Consider the following 14,494-nt stretch of genomic DNA (forward strand, 5'->3'; position numbering starts at 1 on the left):
AGTTGATGTATGATCCCAGGGCATTTCAGTTCTCTGAATCATGATCATTATTTATTTACTTGATTTATATCCCACCTTTCTACCAAAAATGGCACTCAAAGGGGCTATATCTTATAGTTATAATTGTCAGAGTCCAGATGCAGCTGTAAGGACCAGCCTATACTTTATAGCCACCAGTTAAGAGGCCACTTTAAATTATTCTACACAGTGGCTGTTATGAACTGGTAAGCCATTTGACTGCAACAGCTCACTTTGGTCAATCCAATTCATATGTCCATACCAGGGCAAATAGGAATATAGGAAGCTGTCTTACACCAAGTCAAATATTTGGTCCGTCTAGCTCAATAGATCCAGGTGAGAATCAATCATTAGGCCCCGTTGCTCCAGTGAGCATAGAGTGATGGATACATCCCAGCTTTAACTGTAGAATCATAGAGCTGGATGGGGCCTTGTAGGCCATGTACTCCAATCCCTGCTCAATGAAGGAAATTCAGAGCATTCCTAGCAGATGACTGCCCTAACCTCTGCTTGAAGACCCTCAGCAAGGGAAAACCCACCACTCCTCTAGGTAATTGGTTCCACTGAGCTGCATCAAGAAATTTCTCCTAATGGTCAACTGAAATCTACTCTTCTTTACCGTAAGCTCATTAGATCTAGTCCTGCCCTCTGGGGCAGCAGAAAACAAGCCTTTGCCCTTTTCTGTGAAAAGTTATTCAGCTCTTTGAAGAGGCCTATCATGTTCTCCCTCTGTCTTCATTGCTCTAGACTAAACACACTGAGTTCCTTCAGGCTTTCCTCATAGGACATGCTTCCCATACCCCTGACCATCTTCAGTGCCATCCTCTGAACCTGTTCCAACTTATCAACATCCTTCTTAGAACTGGACACAGTACTCCAAATGAGGTCTGGCTAGTGCAGAATAAAGAAGAGAGGAATTACACAGTTTGGGTGCAGATGCTAGGGCAGCTTTGTGATGGAGAGAAGGAATACAGGCTTGGATGGGAGTGTGTGTAGGGGAAGCTATGAGCCTCCATTTCTCAGAGTTCATTTGTCTCTTTGCTGCAGTTAAGAGGCTCAAGGTGTGCCCCTCTGACTCCAGAGGGATACTCTTCTTCTCAGCTTAATCCATAACTGGATAATCTTTTATCCAGCTGGATGATATCGCATAAATTTGTCATTTCCTGTGAACCCCTGTCAGGAAGATGCTGCCACAGCAATAGCTTGTTTCATTTGTTCTAAACAGTCAAGATGATGATGACAAAAAACCAAAGAGATTATATCCCCAAATTACATTCAAGATGCATGTAACAATGGCTAGCACAACAGGAGAGGGTAGACTGAGGCGAAGAAGGGACTGGGGAAAATAGATGCTTAATCCTCTCCTACCGGCCACTTTCCACTATTGTTTGAATACTATGTAGGATCCAGCGTAGTTACTCCATTCATGAAGTACCACTGCACTCACAGAAGAAGTCAGTCTATGAATGCAACTTTCCCTTTATGAACAGAAACTCCTTTCATTAATGGAGCAACTAGGTTAGATTCCACCCAGAATTAGGCAGGGACATCCAACTGGCATGCAACATCCACACACATGGCAGTCCCCTTTATGCTGGTTATGAATAAGGATGTATGAGAATTTCGTTTCAGTTTGCAAATCATGCAAACTTACCCCGTCCGCAACCCCGAACACGAATGCATTTTTCGAAAAATGTTTGAACATTCCTGCGTCCCAGGGGCAGAAAAGGGCAACTACATTGATCAAGGGGCTGGAGCATCTCCCCTATGAGGAAAGGTTACAACAGCTGGGATTGTTTAGCTTGGAAAAAAGGAGGGTAAGGTGAGACATGAGGTCTACAAAATTATGCATGGTGTGGAGAATGTGGATAGGGAGACATTTCCCCCCCCCCATAATACTAGAACCCAGGGTCATCCCATGAAGCTAAATGGTGTGAGATTCAGGACAAATAAAATGAAGTACAGTCAGGGCCAGAAATACTGGAGCAAGGATAACTGTTTTGGCAGTTGGCCTCTGTACACCACCACATTGAAGTTGAAAGCAAACACACCCAGATGGGAGTGAAGTCAGGACTTTCAGCTATAATTCAAGGGGTTTGACAAAAGTGGGGCACTGACCATTCAGGAAGGACAGCCAGTGGCATACACACACACCCATCGTTGGTGGCTCATAAATAATGGAACAAATGGCTGACAAGCAGCTGCATGGCCAGGTGTGGCCTGTTTCCTGGGTACCCCATGGCCAATCAAACAGATAAAAGGCCTGGAGGTGGTTCCGAGTGTTACATTTGCATTTGGTAGCTGTTCACTGGAACTCCCAACGTGAGGTCCAAAGAGGTGTCCATGCGAGTGAAGGAGGCCATCATTAGGAAACAAAATAAACCCATCAGAGAGATAGCAAAAACAGTGGGAGTGGCCAATACAACAGGTCAGAACATCCTGAAAAAAAAGGAATTAACTGGCAAGCTGAGCAACAGCAAAAGGCCTGGACGACCACAGAAGACAACTGAAGTGGATGACCGCAGAATTCTGCTCATGGTGAAGAGGAACCCTTTCACAACATCTAGCCAGGTCAAGAATGCTCTTGCGGGGGTAGGCATGTCATTGTCAACATCTATAGTCAAGAGATGGCTTTATGAATGTAAATACAGAGGCTTCACAACAAGGTGCAAACCACTGGTAACGCTCAAGAACAGAAAGGCCAGACTAGCCTTTGCCAGCAAACACCTAAAAAAGCCTGCCCAGTTCTGGAATAAGATTCTTTGGACTGATGAAACCAAGATTACCTTGTACCAGAATGATGGGAAGAGAAAAGTATGGAGAAGTAAAGGAACAGCTCATGATCCAAAGCATACCACATCATCTGTCAAACATGGTGGAGGCAGTGTTATGGCATGGGCATGTATGGTTGCCAATGGAACTGGGTCACTGGTGTTTATTGATGACCTGACTGCTGATAAAAGCAGCAGGATGAATTCTGAAGTGTATAGGGCTATACTTTCTCCTCAGATTCTGCTGAATGCTGCCAAACTGATAGGATACCGCTTCATATTGCAGATGGAGAATGACCCAAAACATACAGCAAAAGCTACCCAAGAGTTTCTCAAGGCAAAGAAGTGAGATGTTACTCAATGGCCAAGTCAGTCACCTGATCTCAACCCAATAGAGCATGCTTTTGACTTACTGAAAGTACAAGACTTACAAGACTGAAGGCAGAAAGACCAACAAACAAGCAGCAGATGAAGGTAGCTGCAGTAAAGGTCTGCAAAGCATCTCGAGGGAGGAAACTCAGCATTTGGTCATGTCCATGGGTTCCAGACTTCAGGCAGTCATTGACTGCAAAGGATTTTCATCCAGGTATTAAAGGTGATCCTTCAGTTTGAAATGATGTTGGTTTGTTCCATTACTTATGAGCCACCAACAATGGGTGTGTGTGTATGCCACTGGCTGTCCTTCCTGAATGGTTAGTGCCCCACTTTTGTCAAACCCCTTGAATGACAGCTGAAAGTCCTGACTTCGCTCCCATCTGGGTGTGTTTCCTTTCAACTTCAATGTGGTGGTGTACAGAGGCCAACTGCCAAAACAGTTATCCTTGTTCCAGTATTTCTGGCCCTGACTGTACTTCTTCATGCAGCGCATAGTTAAACTATGGAATTCGCTACCACAACATGTAGTGATGGCCACCAATTTGGATGGCTTCAAAAGGGGCTTAAACAAAATCCTGGAGAAGTCTATCAGCAGCTACTAGTCTTGATGGCTATGTGCTACCTCCAGTACCAGAGGCAGTATGCCTATGTACACCAGTTTGGGGGAACATGGGCAGGAGGGTGCTGTTGCACTCATGTCCTGCTTGTGGGTTTCCCGTGGGCAGCTGGTTGGCCACTGTGTGAACAGAATGCTGGACTAGATGGACCCTTGGTCTGATCCAGCAAGGCTCTTCTTCTGTTCTTAGAATCAGTGGAGTACAGACCTGTGATTGTGTAGCTGAAGAATTCTTTGTCCCACAAGGAAAAAAACAACCAAGAGTCTTGTGGCACTGTAAAGACTGACACATTTATTCCGGCATAAACTTCTGTGTACACCATCCATTTCATCAGATCCTTGTGCCAGAATACGTTTGTTAGTCTTTAAGGTGCCAGAAGATGCTTTATTGGTTTTTGCTGCAACCGACTAACACAGCTATCCCTCTGGAAATTGTCCCATGAGGTGCTACTCGGCAGTACTTGAATGGGTGGCTTCCATCAGACCCCCTGATTCCGAACCAGGGCTGCTGGCCAGGTGGACCAATCCTTGTGCTATGTGATCATGCTCTGTGCAGCCCCATTCCCACCCCAAACTCAACATTGCCAGCCTACCATGTATTGCATGACAAGTACTCCTTGCCCTGCTGACTGCTCCCTCTGTTCTGCTCACAGCCCCATGGCGGGTAGGGTTCTTCATCTTCAGTATGGATCAGTGGGCTCATGGGACTTGGGCTCCCACCCATGGCCATGCCTTTCCTAACCTGATGGGGACACATCCTCACTGTTACAGCAATACGACAATGGAACCAATTACCTAGGGAGGTGGTGGGCCCTCCCACACTGGAGGCATTCAAAACAAAGCTGGATAGCCACCTGTCAGGGATGCTCTGACTTGGATTCCTGCATTGAGCAGGGGGTTGGACTCGATGGTCTTATAGGCCCCTTCCAGCCCTACTATTCTATGACTCTATGTTCCCCCCTTACCTTGTCAAGGTGCTGTGGGCAGGCAGCTCCAGTTTCCAGAGTGGATCTCTGGCATTTGTGGCTGCAGTTCTGGTGACAGCAACTTGTAGCGGTTCTAAGCAGAGCCATGTTAGCAAAGAAGGTAGAACTCCTCTTGTGTGGTGAGATGCTTTTTTTACAAAGTTCCCCTTCTGAGTGCCATGTGCTCCTGTGTTGTGCAAAGTGCTCTTTCTCCATAGCTTCCCATCTCCAGAGCTGACCCTGTTGAGCTACAAGCATGTGTCATGAAGCCAGAGAGATCTAGCCTCATGTCATGCAACCTGTCATCTGAGTTATGGCCTGCCCATGTGGGGTTTATATACTGGCATTGGGTGCCGCAACTGAGTGCCAGGTTGCACCACATCCAGATCTTTTGTCATTCCATTGTGAGAATGGCAGCTGTTCCGACTACTATGATCAAGGGGCTGGAGCATCTCCCCTATGAGGGAAGGTTAAAACAGCTGGGATTGTTTAGCTTGGAAAAAAGGAGGGGAAGTGTCACATCATAGAGGTGTACAAAATTATGCATGTTGTGGAGAATGTGGATAGGGAGACATTTTTCTCCCTCTCTCATAATACTAGGACCTGGGGTCATCCCATGAAGCTAAATGGTGTGAGATTCAGAACAGATAAAAGGAAGTACTTCTTCACACAGCGCATAAACTATGGAATTTGCTACCACAAGATGTAGTAATGGTCACCAACTTGGATGGAATCAATGGGGATGTATTTTTATTAAACCACTTCCCCATGAGAGAGTAGAATTTCAAGACAAAAATGGGAGGGGGGAAGCTTAAATCTCCCCTCTTGAACTACCACAGTCACAACCTGAATTGGGCTGCAAGTGCTTATACTCAAGCAAGACAATCACACATAGCTCTGCTATGATTTGCAGAATGTTTAACTTTGGCCCTAGGTGTGAAGCCCAGGGGAAAGTAAACCAAGTGAGACTGGGTTTAGTTCCCTTTGAGTGAGAGAGAGCACCAAAGATTTGTGGTGTCTTTGTGATCTCTTTATTTACAACAGGGGGGTTGAACCCCTTTCAGCCCCAGGGCTGAATTCAATTTCAGAGATGCTTTCAGAGAGACGTTCCAATGTAGGTGCTTGACAAAGCCAAAAGAGATGAGCCCCCGCCCGCCCCAATAAATAAAATACCAGAATATTGTAGCTTAAAGCTCTTACTGCCCATCACTAAGCCTTAGGAAGGCATTTCAACCTTTTGGATTGGAGAGAAAACCTCACAAAATCCAGGAAACGAGTGGTTGGGGTAGAGGGGGGATGGGCATTTGGGAACCCCAGAGCAACAGATTTGGGGGGAGGGCCTGAGGTTCCCTGCCCCTGATTTACACGTATGTAAGCAGAGCTTATTAGAAGGAAGCAGGTTCCCGACAAAACCGTAGTGTCTTGTGGCAGCTTAAAGACTAATACGTTAATTTGGCATAAGCTTTTGTGTATTACAGTCCACTTCATCAGATGCATGAAGTGTTAGCTCAGTCAAAAAGAAAAACATGAAGCAAAACTGCTGCTCCTAACCCCAGATTCCCAGAGAGTGACTGATTGAACCCTCCATGGTCGCCAGGCTACTTCTCAACCCAGTTAAACTCACACCTCACTTGTCTCCAGATTCAGAACTGTGGACTGCTGTCTCTTTGATCCTCCCACTAGTTGAGGAATGTGACAATCCAAAGGCAAGGGAGATTTCTAGCCATCCAGGAAAATGATCGTTGTTTTGTTAAAGTCCCGGATTACTTGCCTGGTAATAAGCCCACTCACAGTAATCAAGGCAGCCAAATTCATACCACCACATTATGTAAATAGTTCATATTTACACTTATTGTTATTCCAGTTTTTTACTGCAGAATGTAGAGCACTACTGCAAGAATACATGAGGTAGGGTTGCCAACCTACCAATCAATAAAGCAATGTTCTCTCTAATTAATATTGGGGCCTGAAAACACAGTAAACTCCAGATTCTTCCAGGCTCCACTACTCACCCCATTTCTTCAGGCTTCATTGATAACCAACCAAATTCTGCTCTTGCTTCATCTCTGACCTGCCAGATTCCATCTTGGTTCCAACCTGGACTTCCCAGATTCCTCCAGGTTCTTCCTATCATCCACTAAACTGCTGTGAGGTCTGCCCAAGGAGCCAGTATTTTTGGATCAGAAGTTAGCAACTCTTGGAGTAGAGAGGGAATGAAATGGAGAAGGGGTGATTCTGTCTATGTAAATTGGTGATCTAGTATTGTATCACTTCAGATTGCAAGTGAGTAGTTGCATGTTTGAACAAGTGTTCCCTATGATGGAACAGGGGTGGTTATAATTCAGGCTTGTGGGATCTAGTCTTTTTTTTTACTAGCAGTTGCAAAATAGTGGCTTGGGGATGGGTAGAGCCAAATGTTCAAGGTATGGGGTGAATTATCTACTTCCCCCCACCCCAGCCTGCATATACAAGTACAAAGCTAAATCTGACTTACTACACATCAGGGATTCTAACAAAACCCTGAAAATGGACAGCAGAGCTCCAGAGAGATCTGCTGCAAATCACCCAGAGATTTACCAGTAGATCCCTTCTGTCTCCCCTGCAATGGAAACGTCAGGGGAAATCACCAACTAAAACTGTTTTCTCTGACATGCCAGGAAGGTGCATGACTGTTGTTTTAAACGAGCAAACTTACTTCCAGGAGCATTTAGACATGTGAATGCCACATTACACGTTTATAATTTTATCACTTTAACTGTGAAATGTTAAGCAGGTTTACTTAGGAAAAAGTCCCACTCAGTTCATTGGGTCTTACTGTCTAGTAATTTTTGCTTAGGACTGCAACATAAATTAAGTGTCCAATTTATGCAACAAAACTGGCATATGTAAGCCAAGCATACAAGTTAAGGCTTCATTATAAAGTTTTATGGGAAATATGTCAATACATCAAGTACAAAATGTCAACTGTTGCTAGAAACTGTATACCAATCCTTATAAGGCATAAGGACACCTCTAATACAAGGCTATAGTTAGAATCACAGAACTGGAGGGGGATTTATAGGCCATTGACTCCAACTCCCCACTTGATGCAGGAAAATCTAGAGCTAGAGTATCCCCAACAGATGCCTCTCCAGCCTTTGCATGAAGCGCTCCAGCGAGGGAGAGCCCACCACCTCTCTAGGGAGCTGTTCACACAACACACCAACCCACACTCAGTGGTTGAGTGTGGGTTGTTGAATCATGGGTTGTTTGTTGAACCTTGGGTTAGCATATTGTCTGAACCCAGGACATTTTCTGCAAGGTGGCTTGTTAACCATGTGGTGTGGCTTATTTTTCTTGAACAAGCCACCTTGAGAACCCATGGTTTGTTGTTGAGTTGTTCAGGGTGGATAACAAGCCACACTGCATAGTTAACAAGCCACCCTGTGAAAAATGTCCTGGGTTCAGATAACACGCTAACCCAGGGTGCAAGAAACAACCCACAGTTCAACAATAACCCATACTCAACCACTGAGTGTGGGTTAGCATGTTGTGAGAACCCAGTCAATGTAATTGGTTTCATTGTCAAAGGTTCTTAGTTTCTCCTAATATTCAAGCAAAATCTACTCTCCTGTAACTTAAGCCTCTCAGATCTAGGCCTGACCTCTGGCAGGACAATTTGTTTTTAAGTGAGAGAACTGTGATGCCAATGCAGGGATATTACCATGCTATACTAGTCCTTACAGCTGGCTCAAGTGTGGACAAGCATACATCAAGTGGAAACATCTGAATAGCCACTGCAAAGAATCCTTAATATCCTACTCAAAATAAGAATTTATTGTAATACAAAAATGAAATATACATAAATAAGCAATTTTACATTCAGCAACGCAACTAAGATGATAAAACTTGATTTTTAAATGCAACATACATACTCCAGTATTTCATAAACACTCCCATAGATAAATGGGTGATCACGTTCATTAAACTGGATTTGTAAAACAATGACTATGTTCCATGAGCAACAGCTACTGCTGAAGCCTCATTGAAGTGGTGGGACTTGTGCAAAAGGTATTATTGCATGGGTCCCATTAATTCCAATGGTCATCTTGTGCAAAAAAGTCCTATTATCTCCTGTGTTTCAAAATTGTTTATAGAAAAACAGGCACAATCCATTGGAAATTTCATGAATGGCAGGTAAATTTGCTCCATTGGCCCCTTTAGGATGGCAAGACAATCATGCCTTTTAATGCAATCTTATACATGTCAGAAATAAGTGCCATTAAATTCAATGGCACTTACTCCTGGGTATGTATGTTTGTGCCCTTTATTGCTAGTCTTTGCAAGTCTACTGTAAGATCTAATAGTAGTGTTAGCTGCTGTTCTTGTGAAGTTCCTCCTTTATTTCTTGTATTGGAAGTCTTCTGTTGTGTATTTACATTTTAATTCATATTTTCTTGATTTTTCAAATATGTCTCTCCTTTTTTCTTTCTAGAGAATATAAACTAAAAGTAAACAATTTAATAGCTTCATCTTTAACATAAATATTGTTAGCATCTTTCTGGACCTGATGGTGGAAAAGTGGGTCTCAGTAGATCTATCAATAGACATTAAAAGAGGAACAAGAGGAATTCAGTCTATCCCCACTTACTTGTGAGTAGGATAGATTTTATTTAGTGGGACTTATTTCTGAGTAAACATGAGTAGGATTGGCCAGTTAAACAACCATGTTCTTGCACACTTCATTTCAGTGTGGTTCATGAAGGTAGAATTTCCAATGGATTGCCATCAATGTGTTCCATAAAATGTGCTTAAGAGACATCTTCTGAAATATCAAGCTCATTCATTGTGGTTTCCCCCACCTCAAGTGATGTCCCAATACAAATAAATAAATATAGGTCATATTGTACATCAGACTATATCCAATTTTGCCTTTTATGCACCAGAAGTGAAGTATATCAATAATGCTACAATTAATATCAGATCTCCCCCATCTTCCAAAACACCCCCCCCCCCAACTACTATACTTAGTATTTTGTATGCATTTAAAATTGTGGACAATATCATTTTTATTTAACCTGTTGATGATTTCATGCATTCCACCGGGTGCTAAACAGAGGGCATGAATAGTAGTCCCAAGGCACAATATTCTGTAAATGTCACATGGAAATAAGACTCCAAACATGTATTGTGAAAAATGGGAAGTGCTCAGAGGGGGCGGATGTTCTAAGGAAGAGGAAAGCACCCATTACCATTCACTTTTAGCCAATTTATTTCAGTTACGTTGGGACAAGAAGGTTGTCGTTATCAAGGATGCACAGTTCTGGCTGGCCTTGGTAGCCAAGCCAAAACTTGTGGTCATTAGGACTCTGCCCATCCACTGATCTCTGACGTTATGCCTCCCACTAGAGGACCCTATAATATTGAGTGTGAGCAATAGTTCGTATTTTAATAGTTTTCGGGAATGTCCATAATATTCCTGTCAATGTTAAGTGTAAAGATTATTTTTCCTTTAAAAATGAACGCTTGTTTTGAGGTGGAGGAAATCTTTAGACAAATTAATTTAGGGAAATACTATCAAAGCTAATAAATGACCATCAACGCTTATAAAGTAGGCATTAAGCAGGCAAGGGGACTCCTCCTGTCAATGGATCAATTTCTTTTGTGTTTGCAAGGTGCTCACTCTCACAATGGTGGAATGATAAGTATGACTTTGGGGACACATGGACTCATCCAGTCCCTCACTCACATTTGACATATTCCTGAGTTCTCTGTGACTGGTCAGAACCAATGAATACCCTCATATCACATGCCATTCTAATTTTTCCACTGGTAAGAAAGTAACTACCAGTTTGTTGTATACACAGAGAGCTTCTCTTGGAGTTACTGGGATGAAGCTTGATGCTGGGGCAAAGCTGACACCATTAATAACCACAATAAAACTGTGCCGGAGGTGACGGAAACCAGGCTTGAATGACCAAGATTTAAATGTATGGGGATTTTTTAAGACTTCCAGGTGCTAGAATTTTTTTTGTCACATTTCTATAGCTGTTAAAGGGATACATACAAGAAGAGATGCTGCAAAACACATTCACAATAAACATTTCACATTATTTTTAGGTGCACACACCAAGTTCAAATATATGTCAGGTTCTGGGGGTATGAATAAAACAAAAAAGTTTCATGTTGATGTTTGTCAGCAAACAGTACTGGCCTAACTATACCTATATTTAATGTTTAACAGCATAGGTCTATATGGCATCTTTTCCAAGTTATATGCATGGCATCATTGAGCGGTACTACATAAGAACAAGAATTATTTTATTTTGGTTCTACATTTACAAGAGAATACATACTGCTTTTTACATGATACAACTTACATTCAGCTAGAGAACTCTTTATCCATATCAGTGGGAGCTGCATTTTGTTTTCAGTTGTTCAGTCAATAAAGTACATTTTAAAGTATATTAGTTCAGAATGGCTTCCTTCATAACCATCATTATTGGACAAAGAGATAACAAATCCCATTTGATTTGATAACAAAACTGCCAGTTTTGTGAAACATAGCTGACGTGAAGTTTCGAGATAATCCAAACAACTGCCATTCTTAAAAAGGAAAAGGTTTTAGTGGTCATGGCTGCAGAGAAATCCAAGGAGATATGGACAGTTTCTGCCAAAAGGATTAGAAACTAGAGAAGCTTTGGGTTGGATTTTCCAGAGATTTGACCAGAACATTTGTACTTTGCAAATCTACTTTCCCATTGCCTTGTTTCCCTGCAACATTTTATTTGGAAAATTATTCCATATCTCAAGTATGAAACTTCTATGATTTCCCTAGGGAAATCTATTTATGTAAGCATTGTCACACTTGTATTCTATCCCTCCTCCAAGGAGCTCACATCTATGGTATATGGCTATCTGATTCTCGCAAGAACGTATGAATGAACCATCTTGTGAGATAGGTTAGGCTGGGAGACTGAAACTTGCCCGGGGCCGCCCAATCACTTTCATGACTAGGCAGGTTTGTTAACTCAGTCCTTACTCTGTAACATCTACCATTCCACCCTTGACTTTTGCAACGTGAATGTTAATAATTTGTAAAAAAAACAAGCAAAAACAAAAAATGAATTCAAGGCTTTCAAATAAATGCCTTCATACTGGTGAAACTCAGTTGGCAACATAAGTCATGCTCAGCTTTGGCTCACAGAGTGAGTCCTCACTAAAAACATCTATCATATTGTCAGCTACTGCATTTTATAAAATATAATAGTAGCTTTTCCCCATCATTCATCTTTGTGGCTGATCCTAAACACACTTGTTTGGAATGAGGTTCCATCATATCAATGTGACTTATTTCTGAGTAGAAATATTTAGGATTAAAAAGCCAGTCTCAGAAAAACAACATCAAAAAATCTAGGCCCAAAGAAAAACATGTGGCATGACAGAAATAAGGACAGATTATCATTGCAGTTGTAAATCTGGAATCCGGTAATTCTGCTGACCCCAGTTTTGTTAATACAGATGTACTTGACTTTAACAGAGATCAGATTATTTCCTCAATTGTATGGGCATGGGGAAGGATCAGAATCGAATATAGCAATGGTTCTACTGCAGTGCTCTTAAATCCTTAGGGAATAAGAGGATTCAGAATGAGCTATCTACCAGTATTTTTATATGTAAATAGATGATCACGGTTCCTTTAGCAAATGATTTGAGCTTTTGTAATGCAACCATTTCCAAACTCCCAACATTAAGGAAACCCTTTCCACACTTTTCAGAGGAGTAGCTTGGTTAGTCTGTTGCAGCAAAAATGACAAAGAGCCTTGTGGCACCTTAAAGACTAACCAAATTATTATGGCACAAGCTTTCGTGGACTACAGTCAGTTTCATCAGATGCACACAGAGATGCAGCTTTCCACACTGACTCATCTGCACAGGAGCCCCTGGGCAGTATCCAAAGCTGGGATTCCACCAGTGCCCATTAGTGTGCACTAGTAGAAATGACCAGTAGCACAAAAGGAAGGTAGCGCTCCCTAAAACAACCCCAGAAGCTAGATAAATCTAGCGGGCCAGGTCAGTGGAACTCCCTTCTGCAAGCTCCACTGACTTAAGATAGATCTCCAGATGTTTTGGACTTCAGTTCCCAGAAGCCACTGCCAGCATGGCCAATAGTCAGGAATGCTGGGTGTTGAAGTCCAAAACATCAGGAGATCTACTTATTACCCATCCCTGCTACCTTCCCAAGGACAGCTTCTGGATACTGCTCCCTGTGTATGGCAGAGGAACCTGGTAAGTATCGTAGGATGTAATGCTCACACAGGGAACTACTCGGCTTGGCCATCACTCTGCGCAAACTGAGAATCTGCCTCAGAATACAACCAACACTCCTCTCTGGCTGCACATTGTTGGTTTGAGGGAGATTGTTGGTAATGGCAGACAAACGATCTTTGCTTGTCCACCATTACTGATGGAAACCCTGATAGGATTCTGAAGAGCACCAGGTTTCTCTGTAACACTGTTTAAAAACCACGGTTGTCACTTGTCAGGCTATCTGACATTAACAGCAGGATGTCATTTAAGCTTCACAACAGGCCAATGGAAAAAACAAAACTAAAACAAAACACCTTTCCCAGGGAGAGATGGAAATGACATGAAAGAAGAATAATTGCTGATGATTTACATATTTGTTTCTTTGTCCACTGATGTCTCTGGTCAAACAGAGTATTTTTTTTTCAGGTTGTTGAAGCGCTACAGGAACCTGCAAAACCTGTGAATGGAGATGATGGCACGATGAGCAATAATGTCTTATATCCCCTTCAGTTCTCTAACTCCAGCTTGTTGCCATTAAGTGTTCCAAAATAACACATCCTCTTTTTTAAAGCCTGATTCTAGCTCTGCTTTGGAAGAAGGGAGTTACTCAACAACTGATTTGGGGGAGGGGAACAACTATGTGTTTCCCAGAGGACATGGCTGGCCTTATCTAACACATTTGCTGAGGTCCCATTAATCACCATTTACATATGACATCTATAATCCAGAGTGCTTCACTGGGCATGTCCAATGGGTTGCTCATAGCAAGCAGGACAATTGGCTTTCACCCTCCTGGAAGAGCAACCTTCCTTCCCCATACTGAATCGCAGACAGATTTTGCAAATCCCTTCCCCCCAGGTTTCAAGTGCAACTTGCTATAGGTTGCAAGTAGCTGCTGTTTAAAAATAGGTAACTCACACCTACCCACTCCAGATTCACAGAACTATTCACTTGGATACCTGGATTGTGGCCAAGGTATATATGATAGGTTGGGTCCAGACATTCTCATGCTTGGAGTAGACCCACTGAAATCAATGGGACAAGTTAGTAATGACTAACTTAAGTCCCATTGATTTTAATGGGTCTGCTCTAAGCATGACTAAGTCCAGATCCAACCCAGTGTGTTCCTAAAAACAGAACTTCAAATTTATATATTAAAAAGTTTCAAAATCAGAGGCATATTCTAAAATGTATGTGCTTCAGTCTAAATAGTGCATACCACCTGCATGCTCAGTGGGACTAAGGAAATGAAGACTTTGTTTCCATTCTTGTGAATCTCAGCTACTATGGAGCAAAGAACAAGTGGCCATCCTTCAGGTGGAGAGGGGAAAAGTCTTCCTCTAAGGGCATAGGGCATTGTCTCTCCACCCATCCATCAGCAAAGAGGGAAGGAACAAGCAGGGTTCTGTTAATTACTACAATATGTTAAGTGCTACTATGAAATGCCATTGTGCTATTCA

This window comes from Heloderma suspectum, chromosome 1 (assembly GCF_057233095.1).
Source record: "Heloderma suspectum isolate Gila_16-S chromosome 1, 16-S_ref, whole genome shotgun sequence".
Lineage (NCBI taxonomy): Eukaryota > Metazoa > Chordata > Lepidosauria > Squamata > Helodermatidae > Heloderma > Heloderma suspectum.